General features: G+C 43.1%; 1 long non-coding RNA gene across 1 annotated transcript; it reads right to left on the reverse strand.

Annotated features, from left to right (window-relative positions):
• Positions 1 to 938: 938 nt before the first annotated feature.
• LOC126052650 (uncharacterized) lies at positions 939 to 11,872 on the reverse strand. Its single transcript, XR_007510115.1, has 5 exons — positions 10,988 to 11,872; positions 10,337 to 10,502; positions 8,842 to 8,911; positions 2,387 to 7,407; positions 939 to 1,017 (listed from the first exon to the last, which is right to left on the reverse strand). It is a non-coding gene; the product is annotated as an uncharacterized LOC126052650 (long non-coding RNA).
• Between the last annotated feature and the right edge of the window lie 625 nt (positions 11,873 to 12,497).

Consider the following 12,497-nt stretch of genomic DNA (forward strand, 5'->3'; position numbering starts at 1 on the left):
CTTTTATCATCCAAATTCCTCTGGTTGCTGGGTTGCCTTCCTGGCCTTGGGATTAGACTTTCTGGCATATCTTAAAAGCACCAAGTATATCACACCCCTGCACACCTGACCCATAAAACATTAACACTCTTCCTTTCTTCTTGCTCATTATCTCAGATGGCCTTTGACTAAAAAATCTGGAGCCGTGTTTTTTCAAACTTTCAAATCCTGGCTTCAGCTCAACCTAATATCAGGTACAAACCATGAAACCGGCAATTACTTCTGAAATTTGGTGAAGTATGCGTGCATTTGAAATAAAGGTTTTGAGTCAAAGCTTTCAGAAGTTGAAGTATCTATTAAAAGAATGGTACAATTACAATATTGTCTGTTAGGTCTGACATATAAATCATTTCAGTACTTTCTGCCTAATTACAGTGAACCAATGAAAGCGTGTCTAGAAGCAGGCAAGGAAAAGAAAAAAGATTATTTACATGCAATGGTGTTTGTTTCTTTTCTTTGGCAAAAATGATAAGAGAAAAACATTGGGCGTGAGCCTCAGCCTTTGCCTTCATCTTGTTGGTTTTTTCCTTTTGATGTCTCAATAAAAAGGGTGTAAGAAAAGATGACTTCCATAGAAATAAATGCTGCAAGATTTACAGCACAGCTTCTGTGTCGATTGCTCCCCAGCATCTTCTGAGCCTACTAAAGCACTCTGAGATAATCAAGTGAAAAGCATTGTAGAAATGTGTTCCTTTAATAAAAATCCTTTGTGCAGTTTACAGATCCAAGCAAGTGTGATGTGTCCAAGGGCATGCTGTCTTCATACAGGCAGGCCCCAGACTGGCCTATTTTGCTAGTCACATCACAAAGTCATGTCTGAAATGTTCCCCACTACATCTCAGCTATTTCAGATGTCTCAAATCTCTCTCATAGAGAAGCAACTTTTTCCCCCTCCAGGACATATATTTGCATTTTTCGAGGTAAAGTGTCATCTTGTGATCTTATTCCCACGTTTCCAATCTGTAAATAGATGCATTCCTAGAACAGGGGGGAATGCAGGGAGGAGAGACGTTAGCATAACGTAGGATAAAGGCAAAATAGGAACTGGTACACATCTGGATAAAGCCCTCAGGTAAGACTCCTACAATGTTCCACTCCCTACAGAAGCAAGCAGTGGTATAAATCCCCAAGTGCAGGTAGTTCCTTGCAGGAATGCTGTTAGTATTAAGAATCTTAACAACAAGAGTCTCAACAGTGGTTCTGTTCACTATATCACAATTCAATTAATCCAGTAAACACATCAGTCTGGCTGGAAGAAGAATGACAACAACAAAAGCAGGGGAACTGTTGAGGCATTTCATAAATGTTGTTGCACTCTCTTGTTCCCTCTCCAATCTGATATTCCCTCTTTCCTCCCCCTATTTTGGGATATTTTTTGTGACTCCTTCAATGTACTTCAATTCTGGTAGAAAAGTCTACTTTTAGCCCACACCACAGATGTTTCAAAGGCAGTAAGTGACTCAAATTAGTCTTGTGATGGAAACTGTTGTAGCTTTATGTTGCCATGGCTTCTTTAGTTGACAAAATAATCCCTTTGACAGACAACTTCTAGGTCTTTCATAGTCCTCTTATTTTACACAGGATGGGGGTAACTTGAAGGACAAAAAGTGAAATGACCTTGTAGGAAAGGAGTTGTAGGAGAAGGCTGGTGACAGAACTGGGCATGGACCTGAGGCATCTTCATTTCCAGGGCTGTACCAGCTGCCCCCCTTCTGACTACACTTGATGCAAGTAGGACTTTCACCAACAAAATTTAGCCTGATGCTGGTAAACGCTGATTCATTCTAACAGTCTGTGAGGATGTGCTGGGTTCAATGAAGCTTGACTCAGATGTGTTGCTGTGGTCCTCAGCAGAATTTCTGGTAAGGGTCACGGTTATAGCAGCTCCCCCTCCCCACAGTGCAATGCTTATGGTCTGCAAAGGAGACCTGGTTTTATATCAGAATCAACCCACACACTTTTTGGGGCAAGGACTTCAATTCAGTGCTTATAAAGCTACAGTGAATGCACTGGCCACCAGCTATTAACTGCTGTTTGTTCCTCCTCTCCTCCTTTGAGAAAGGGGGGGGGGGGGGGGGAACTAATCAGGCACCGATATTTAATACTGCAGTGCAGCCTTCTGCAGAGATAAGAGAAACTGTCTAAATCAGTTCCTGTCAGATGTAGGCGTTAAGTCATGTTCACCCTCTGTGCAGGCTGTGCATCCCAACTTCACCAGTCAGAAGCTGGCCGCTGATCTTCCTCTATTCTCCCCAATAAAACATATTATTTAAGAAAAAAAAAAAAAAAGAAAAAAGAAAAAAAAGAAAAAAGGTGCCAGGAAAAAAAGGAATCAGTCAAAACATACCAGCTACTGCTTCCCTCTGCATTTGCATCTCAGCCTCATTATGTCACCTGAACAATAGGAATTCTCTTGGTGTATTTTAAGGCAGCAGCTTCCTTAGAAAGCTCCAAATCTGACATCCTCAGTGTGGAACCCTGGGGAAATAAAGTTGCTTTAGATTTCCTGTAAATACCTCTTCAACCAACATGAGACTAACAACGTCTGTCTGAAAGCTTGATGTTGCAATAAACTATGGTGAAGCATAGCTTTGGGAAGAACCTGACCCGAGGTTAATTTTGGAAGGAAACAAACACAAACTTGGGATCTGGCCTGAGAACTTGAAGTGACACAGATGTATGTTACTCCAAAGATTATAGTCAGCTATTATATATCCTTCAAGTCAGTCACAAACTCTTATCCCCCCCACAATCCCATGGACCTCTGGTTCTGCCAGGAACACTGCAATACCTTAATCACAAATTACAGCTGCAGCCTCCTTCAGAAGCAGGTCTGAAGTTATTCTGCAAGGACAAATCAAATCTTCTTCATTAGCAGCTTTGACCAACCAGGGAAATAAAACCACAATTTTCAGGGGAAAAGCTTTTAAGGACATATGTTTGTCTTGAGGCCCTGGTACACTTGTCAGAGAAAGGTTCTTCCCAGTAAGGGCAGGGTGCCCACCGCTCTCAGCTAACGGTTAGGCAAGGAGACCTGGCAAAGGCTGAGAAAGCAGGCAGGACCACATTTCTAGGCTGCAGTGATTCAGTGAAAGTCCGCTCTTCTTTGGCTCCCACGTAATAAATAATTTGCAGGCTGCCAAATTTTGCTTCACGTTTTACTCCCCAACATTTCTGGATCTTGAACCTTCCACAGAGTCCCTTGTGCCGTCAGAAAAGAGCTCTTCCTTAAAAAATAGCGTTGATAATGTATGGCATGTGGTATATACCCAGCCATTAACGTTTTTCAGACACAAACTTTGATTATTACAATGGGCACATCTCCCTGTAAAGCTAATGAAGGGGGGGTGGGATGCAGATGCCCCCAGGAGGTGAGCTGGCACTGAGCTGGATTTAGACCACCCCATAAGGGTCAGCTCACAGATGATGTGGGAAGTAATTGCAACAGCATTTTCTTAACAACTGAAACCCATAAAATAGAGCTGATGTGTGGAACACTGGTGCTTTGCAGAGAGGCTGGATTTATCCCACAAGGACGTGCAAATGAAACAACAGATGTAGTAGACGTGTGACAGTGGCTGGCATTCCTCTCTGGGATCTGGCCACATCAAATATCAGAGGAGCACAAAATACCCCTTTATAAAAAAAAGTATTGAAGGCAGTGTGCAAGGCAATCCACCATCTACGGATACATACTGCAGTGCCCAGCTGCAGCATTCTCTTTTTCTATTGTTTCTTAGGCTGAGGGAGGAAAATAATGGTATCTCTATGGAGGGGTCCCTGCCACTGCTTGCTTCCCCTCCTGTAAATTAATTTTGTCACCTCTATCACACCCCACCAGCTGCAGCCAGGGCAGCTTGGGATTTTATTAAGGGTAAGCTGGGAATGGTAATCAGATACACTCAAAGCATAGAGGCAGCAGGCTAGTCAGAAGTACTGCATCTGTTAAGGGAGCAATGGAAATGATCCTACATTAATCTTAAAGACTTCCAGGATCAGTTTCAAAACAGAGAGGTGGAATGTCTGTTGAGGACCCTTGTTCAAGTCTCTGGCACATTTCACACCAATCCTACCTGCAACCTAGGGGAAAAAAAAAAAAAGAAAAAAAAAAGGAATCAGTAAGAGCTCTGAACACCACTTGATCTAGAAAGAAACAACATGGATTTGGTGAATTAGAAAGAGGATGCAGAGAGCAGCCAATGCCAAGAAAAGAACACATATGGTGGGATTGGAGAAGGGTGGAGCCTGATGAAGGTCAGGGTAGGTGGGAAGACCAGCGAGCAAAAGGTCTTCAAGAAAGAGGATGGTGGTTTGGCAAGATGTCACGATGAGAAGCGCCCAGCTTGTGAGGAACAGATGGAGACAAAAGACAGGAGCAAAGGCAGAGAAGAAATGAAGATGGCAGATTACCAAACCGTTTATCTAAGAGGACTTAAAAGGAATCATTCTGAAAGGTGACGGAAAAATGACACCATTTCATTGCTTACTGTCATTTTAATTCAGCACCAGTCTAAGCCTTGCCATAAGGCACAGCTGAGTTAATATTTGGGATAAAATAACCTTACTAACCTCAGGTTACACCTCCTTAATGTGCCTTCACCAAGCAGCATTTCCCTGCCACCAAAGGCCAGCAATCCAACGTCAATGGGTAAAGATTTTTACTCAGGGTCAATTCACTCTCAGTCACAAGCTGTAAGACCTCAGAACTATAGCGTGAACTCCAGGTGAATCATCTGAAGTCTCTGACCATCCATATGCAAAAGCGTGTAGTCATTCTCAGCTTTTTTTGTAAAAGGCCTTGAAGTCTTTGGGTTAAAACCTTAAATAAAAATGCTAGGTGGTATCATTCTCACCTGTCAAATATAAGCATGTGCAGCACATGGCGTAGAATGTGGAAAACTGCGATGATTTGCTACGGTCATTCCAAAATGATCACATCTGTTACTAAGCTTAATAGTAGCAAAGGACACTGCTTCGACTTAATGCTACAGTGTCAAGCCTCAGCTGTGAGTGATTAGAGCATGTGTTTCACCTGAGCTGCCAGTTCTCGGACCTCAAACCAGGATCATATTTTGTACTGCCTACAAAAAGAAAAGGTTTAGTGTTCTTATAACAAAGATTTTGGTCTGGTCCTCTAGCTGGTGCAGATGGGAAAATTTACAGCTAACAGCAAGTCACACAAAACTCTAAAGAACACCTGCAGAGGTATTCATTAGGGAAAAGGTGCTTACAAGTACACTTCAGGAGACTAGCAATCTCAGCACGTGTGTACAATGTCAAGTAAAACCGAAACCCACCAGTTACTATGATTTCATTTCTATTCTATATAATTTCTCTCTATATATGTATACATATTCTGTATATATGCAGAAATACATATATATGTATATGTATTTCTTCTGTTTAGATCAAGCCTGTAGGGAATGAGTAGCTCCAATGAAGTCAGCTGATGACAAGATTAAAAAACAAAAAAAACCCAAAAAACAAACAACGAAAAACCAACAGTGTAAAGGAGAGAAGAATCAGGTTCAGAGTCTTTCAAGCACGGATTATTTGGCAGCTAGTCAGTGCTAGAAAAGGTCACTGAAGTAAGCAGTTTCTAAGACAATACTGTAAACAATTTTACTGTGTTAAAAGAGGGACCAAAACATGGACCTCTGCTAGATTTTATACCACTACACATTTAAGACAAGAAACACCACATGTATGTATGCATCCTGAAAAGAGATATCAATGCACAATAAATGAAAAGCAAAAATGTAGTTTTGCATCCCTCTGTCCAAACTGATGCACTTGTTGGCAGCTGAGCTTTCCTTTCTTTTCTGGAAAACTGAAGTGTCTGTGCAAAAAGTGACTCGTAAATTAAGGCTGCATGGCACTTTCCAATACGTAGCTCTGTTTTTCAGCTGGTTATAATTTTACTTACCAAGCATTAAACACTTGGGTTGACGTTTTCCATGCTGGAGGTCTGCTTCAGGATAGGTTATTATGTTCTAAAATAGTTCATCTAGAAATGGTTAGGCATTTCTGAAAACAAGGCTCAGGGGATGTATATAATTTGCCCATTTAAAACAAAGTGTCCAATTACTTTGTTAAAAAATTTTTGTGACACAATACTTTGGAGCAGGGCCTTGAAATTTGGAATTTGGTAGGGTTCTCACACCAGTGCATGCCTTTTGCCCGTTGCCTGTGTGTCTGCAGAGGGATCTGTTAGCGTTCCAGCTCTGTTCCTCATCCACACTGGGCACCAGCCCCATGCAGAAGAGATGAGCAGAGCCTTCGCCATACCTCCCCTCCTGAGCATCTGGGCCACCAAAGCAAGAACTGAGAACAGTCAGATCACCTCACTTGTGTCTGTGCTCTTCACGCCTCTCTGGCAGCACAGAAGGGGCAGAGATGAAAACCTGATTTCAGAGGTAGTGCCAGTGCAAGCAAGCCTTGGCTGCTCTTTGCATCACCTCCAGCAGTCTGCCCACATGGCTGCATGTGCCGTTTGCGTGACAGCCCAGTGAATCGGACCAGCAAATGCCTTTCTGTCTCCCTGCACCAGTTCGCCACACGACCACACCACCAGCATTGCTGTCACAGTGCAGGGGTGAGGAGGAGCCTGCAGCGAAGAGCTGAGCCCGGCACCAGAGAACCGCAGCCTCTGATGCCATGCGGGGAAGAACGAGGTCGGCTGCTGAAAACTCAGCGGGGATGCAAGGAGCAGGGCGGGAAGGAGACAGAGGAATGAATGGCAGTGTGGGGAGATGACAAGAGGCAAAAGCACAGACTGCAGGAGGAGGAACAAAGCACAACGGGGCTGCAGAGAACAGGGAAAAAAGGGCTAGAAAAGGAGAAGACAGGTAAAGGAGCCAGTGACGAGTACCACCTTCCCCAAGGCACCTGGACCCGATATCTAAGCATCAACACTGCCAGCAAGTAACTGCAAAACCTCCGGCAGAGCATCCTTCTTTGCCTTTGCCTTCCCCTCTCTCCCTGGGGCAGACTTTCACCAGCTTCTGCTTCAGACTTTTGACATAAAAATACCAATGCTGCTGGAGTGAGTTTTATAGGGGAAATAGCTTTCGTGTTTATTTTTGGTTTCATACAAACACTGGAATTTTTTGTCCTAAATCTGCACTGGACTGAGCGTTAAAAGCTGTTGTTTTTCTGTGCCTCAGGTTTGTTTTGACAGGTAGCCAAAGTTTCCAGAAGCCCTGAACTTACCTGCAGCTTGATAGAGCAAATGAAGCGGGGTGAAAAAGACAGTAAGCTACCTCCAGCTGCTCCTCCCTTTCCCAGAAATGTGGCGCTTGAATCATGGGGCACTTCTCTCCTTGACAGGGAACATGCATGGAGCAGGAATCTTCCCAACTCAGGAGGCTGGAAGCAACAGAGTCAGTTAAGCAGTCAGGGTAGGAAATACAGAATAATTTTCATCTTCCCATCTCTTCCTCCAAAGTCCTATATGGGGCAGAAAATTCACCAGCTCCAGGCATCAAGGGGGGGGATGACAAATGAAACCAAAACAAAACCCCAACACCCCCCAACCTAACCTGAACCAGCATACAAACTGAAAAAAAGTTCCCTATCCCATGCTGAGACCTTACATCAAAAGAAAACCTCTAAAGCCTAGATCTGACATCTGCTCAGCCTTCTTTGATGAAAAGCTTCCTCCAGCTGCTGGTTAAGTAGCAGTCAGCCTTGGAGCTTAAGTAGTAATGGTTACTGCACCATAATGGGGTTCCCAGTTCAAATCCCAGCCATGAAGAATCCAGCAATTAGAAATGTTTAATCTGAGTTTCTTTTACTTTTGCCACTTAAATGCACATTAGAAAGTTCATATCCAAATTACCTTTAGAAACAAAATTATTAAGAGGTAAAACAGTCCAGAGTTAGGAATGGTGGAATGGAGGTTGTAAGTACAAGTTCAATGCATATCTACAAAAGGGTGATGATGCATCACCCTTACTCTTATCCCATCCTTACTCTTGTGATCACATACCACTTTCAGCCCCAGGCTGCACGTATGCAGGGACAGGATAACCATGTGCTACCCAATCCAACAGAAATCTGGCATTTTTTAAGTGTTCTACTTCTGTGACCTAAATCGTATCTCTCTAATGTACTTTCAGCTACAATAAGAAATCACGCTGAGAAACTTCATCCCAAGAATGGAGGCTTATTGAGTACATCACTAAGCTAATCCCTCCTCAGCAGGGAGACATGGAATAGACAGTCCATCGATCCCTTCTGAGCTTCAATGACTAATCCATTGTGCTGGTACAGTGATACTAGAAGCGACCCTCTAATATTGCCAAAAGCAGGCATTTCCCCAAATCCTTAAACTGTGCTAATTCTGTAGAGAAGGTGCAGCAATCACTACAGATTCATGCAGTTATGGGTTTTGGGGTTTTTTTGCATATATTTCGCCACATACATCTGTGAGTGCTGACTGAGCTAAGGTAGGTTTTTCTTTCCCCCTAATCCCTAAAGCAGAAAGATTGCCCTAAGGAAGCCTAAGCAACTTGCTCTAGTTGAGGGAATGGGCAGCTGCACTGTGTGGACTAAAGCATACCTGCACATGGATTTCAAGACCAGACCAAACCTAATAAAAATGGGTAGGACAGGGAGAAAGATCTGCTGGCCAAACAGTAGCAGCAACATAGCCACAGAGGCTGTTTCTGCACCCTGTCTGGGAGATGCACCTGAGCTGCCACCACCTCCCTCAGAGCATCCCACCGTCTTGACGGTGCACATGAGCAAAGATCTACCCCTGAAAAGTAACAAACGTCCTCTTCTTCCTTCCGTACTCACCATGTAGCTGTGCTCAGAATAATAGTCTTCAAACTCTTCCAAGGACAGGGGATCGTTATACCCAGTCAGTCTGTAAGGACAAATGAAAGTCACCAGGCAGTTTTTTGGCTAAGCACCCTTGTATGAGCCAGCCATTCTGCTTTGCGTTCCCCTAGTAGGAAAGCGGTCTCCCCATTTCACCAACTGCATCTGTTGCAACATCTGCCATTAGTCTGCAAACAACTATGGCATGCAGTCTGTTGTAATTCAGTAAACTTACTGTTTCAAACACTTGTAAATGTTTACAGCAGTCAGATCAAATGCTTCCAAAAGGACAAAGCAAAGTTCCACATCCCTGAGTCCTAGAGAAAAAACAGCACTGGATCCTGATGTCAGGCAAGCACACATCTCTTCTCATGGGCAGAGTCAAAATGTAAGGTTCTGGACACCCTTCTCTCTCCTACCTGTCCCTGTCAGACACTTAGGAAATGTAAATTAATGCCGTAGCTTTTTTTTCCTTCTCCTGTTTTTACTTCTATAAGAAATGCAAGTTTCTGATAGTGTTAAATGCTTCAGATAATGAGAACAAAAACAGAGCCTACTTTGAAGGACAAATACTTTTCCAGCTGCCTTCACCCAAACACAAAGAGGCCAGAAACTTAGCTGTGGTTCTGTACTTCCCATTATCAGTGTCCTACAGTGAGGACATTCAATAAGGTTTCTCAAAAGAAACAGAAGCACTTACATTCAGTCTCTTCCTCTGTTTATCAGGGGACCTTAGATCCTCCACAATGCCCAAGTGATTTCCACTTTCCCTGAACCCCACACAACTCATAAAGAAAAGGTGCAATCTTACCTCTAGAATTTCTCCCACCCCTGCTGCTTCTGAGTGAATTTGTCTGGTTTAGTCAAGACTTGAATCCCCCCTCACACACAAATATTTTCCTTCCTTTTTTATCTGGGTTTCTCAAGCACGAGGGTTTATTTTTGCAGTAACAAGTCAAACAGGAACACAGTCGCCCCTTCCAACTGAGCAGCAGAGCAGCCTGTACCAAACTAGGAATTTCAGGTCCTTGAGAGAGAAATGCCACATTTAAAAGGCACAGACTGCTGTTGCACAGTCACCTCCTTTTTAAAAGAAGGAGCTGCAATGCAAACTAAAGCAGATCTCACATACAGTAACATCAGATGGAAAGAGACGTAGCATAGCAATGGAATGGAAGTGTCCTGTGAACAGGGTGAATGAGGTCTTCCTTCATAGCACCTCTACCCAGAGCAGGATGTTCAGTCACGTATCATTCCCAAACAACCTCTGCCAAGCTTGAGGATGAGAGATGATAATGTCACTAATACCCTGCCAGAAGGGCCCTTACCTAGTGACAGGCTGGCATTAGACTGCCAGCAGTTTTACTAGTGTCACAGAAATCCATTCAGGTAAGAACAACCCTATTAGGAAACTAACAAAAGGCTGGAAGACAAATGTGAGATTTCTCCCTTTGCAATTTCCTACACGTACCAGAAATCCTTACACCAGAGAAAGGTGGTGAAGGAAGTAACTACGAGACCAGGAACAGCTCCACGCTGCCAAAATTAGGCTCATCAGAAGCTGTTGAATGTCTTTGCCATGTAGTAGTTGATGAGACAGGCAGGAGCTCATTTTCTTTGGCCATATGTCAGATTTCCTGAAAGAAGAAAAAGGCTTACACAGTGACATCAAATCAGGTCATACCCCTCCTCACCACTCAAAGTGATCTTTTGAAGTTATTGGGCAATTTTAACTCCAGCTTATGAAGAGAGGGGTCTCAAAATTGCTTAGGTCTTTAAAGTCTTGCAAAAACAAGGCCCTGATTGGAGAGCGATCCTAATCAGTGCCCAAAGCAAACTACAAAGTCTGAAGCATTTTGTCCCTGTCAGGCATCAGGGAGTCTGCAAAGCCCTCAAGATTCACAGGAAACCGAGCTTCACTGGATTTTTTTGTTTATTTATTATTGTTTTGTTAAAGAAGTGAAGGCAGACCCGAGAAGGAAATACAACACACTATTTCTGGCTTTTGCAGAATGGTACTGCAACATCACAGCTTAGGTTTCTCTTCTAAAATAGGGTTGATTAACCAACTAGCCTTTTCCCACATCAATGCCATAACCTTCCAGCCACCTCTTCCTTATACCTGGCAATTGTGTCCTGAACCGCAGCTTCACTGGTTTCTTACTTGTTAATCCATTGATGATCTGCTGACTTTATTTCATACAGCTCTGGCAGAAACCTGTAGAGACAAGCTTGCCCTGTAAGAATAAGCCTGTGTCATAGCCAGCCCCAGAGCCCACTGTAATGCTACCTTTTCCAACAGAGCCACAAGTTACATATGCCATTTCAAAAGTTCTTTTTAATATCCATAGAAAGCATAATTAAAATGCTTTTTCAATCCACAAACACACCATCCAATCTTTTCATCTTCCCAAAGCTGTGTTTTGCTGAAATGGTAGTCAACAGCTTTAATGAAGTACTTCCACTTTGGGTACACCTACACTGCAACTAGAGAATGAGATCATAGCACACGTAATGTAAACCCTGTTATAGCTAACATTAGGCAAAAGCCATAGCACCGCTGCTAGCACAAGCTGCAGCCTCAGCTTCACACGAAGAGCACAAATTGTGAGGTCTCCATAAACACACAGTGGAGTCTGTTGTGCACTGCCATTTCCTTGCTACCTTCTTTGCCTAAGACTACATAGGCACACAGTCACACAGCAGGCACAAATTCACTGTAGTGGCCCATTTTGCTGTGCCAGCCATGCCTTGTTTGGGAATCCAAGGCTACTGCACTACTACAAAATAACATTTAATGCCAAACAGCAATGTCTTCTCTGTTGCTAGCCGTACTGTAACCAATCGGCTTGTTCCCTACAGATAAAGTTATCTGTATTCACGCACAAAGCGTCTCAAAGAGGAGCAGTCAGAATTTATGAGGCTAAACTCTCCCACAGAGCCACCAAGGTGATATGGAAGGGAACAGCATGTAGGCTGAAAGAGCAATCCAAAGTCTACTCTTTTAAAGCTGCAGTGGACTTGCTTAAGTCTCATAGGCTTTTAATGAATTTACCTCAATAGTGTTTTTCAAATCATAGACTTTGGGGAAAGTAATCTTTAATATCTCACAGTCTAATATTCTACCAAAATGAAGAGGTCTTAGTCTAAGCTAGAATAAGCCCCTCAGGTTCCATTACACCAATCTAATGATCCTCTCACCTCAATTCCTCAGCTATAGCTTATGAAGTTGACCAGCTGCTAGCAAGCAGCTTCTCCCTAACATTTGCACACAAAGAAAAAAGGTCACAGAATTCCAGATACACAAATTCTCAATTCCTCAATTCCCAAGCCATTTCAGAAGCTAAAACTTCACACATTTCTTGCAGAAGCTAGAGTTTTGCTTAGCTCGCTGTCTTTTCAAAGATAGGGAAAGACGTTTGACACCCTGAATTCCATTAAGTGAGCAATTTCCTAGTTTTATTTTCTCTTTAACAGGAGTAAATGGAAGGCTTTCAAGTGTCCAAATGGTATGCATGAAGTTTTACTTAGCACCTTCCAAAATCAACAGTACACTCCTTTGTCACCTATTCAGAGTGAGATGCTCATCAACAGCTTGTCACTCTGCTGTAGAAACTGGATGATTTACTCAA

Source organism: Accipiter gentilis, chromosome 30 (genome assembly GCF_929443795.1).
Source record: "Accipiter gentilis chromosome 30, bAccGen1.1, whole genome shotgun sequence".
Taxonomy (NCBI): Eukaryota; Metazoa; Chordata; class Aves; order Accipitriformes; family Accipitridae; genus Astur; species Astur gentilis.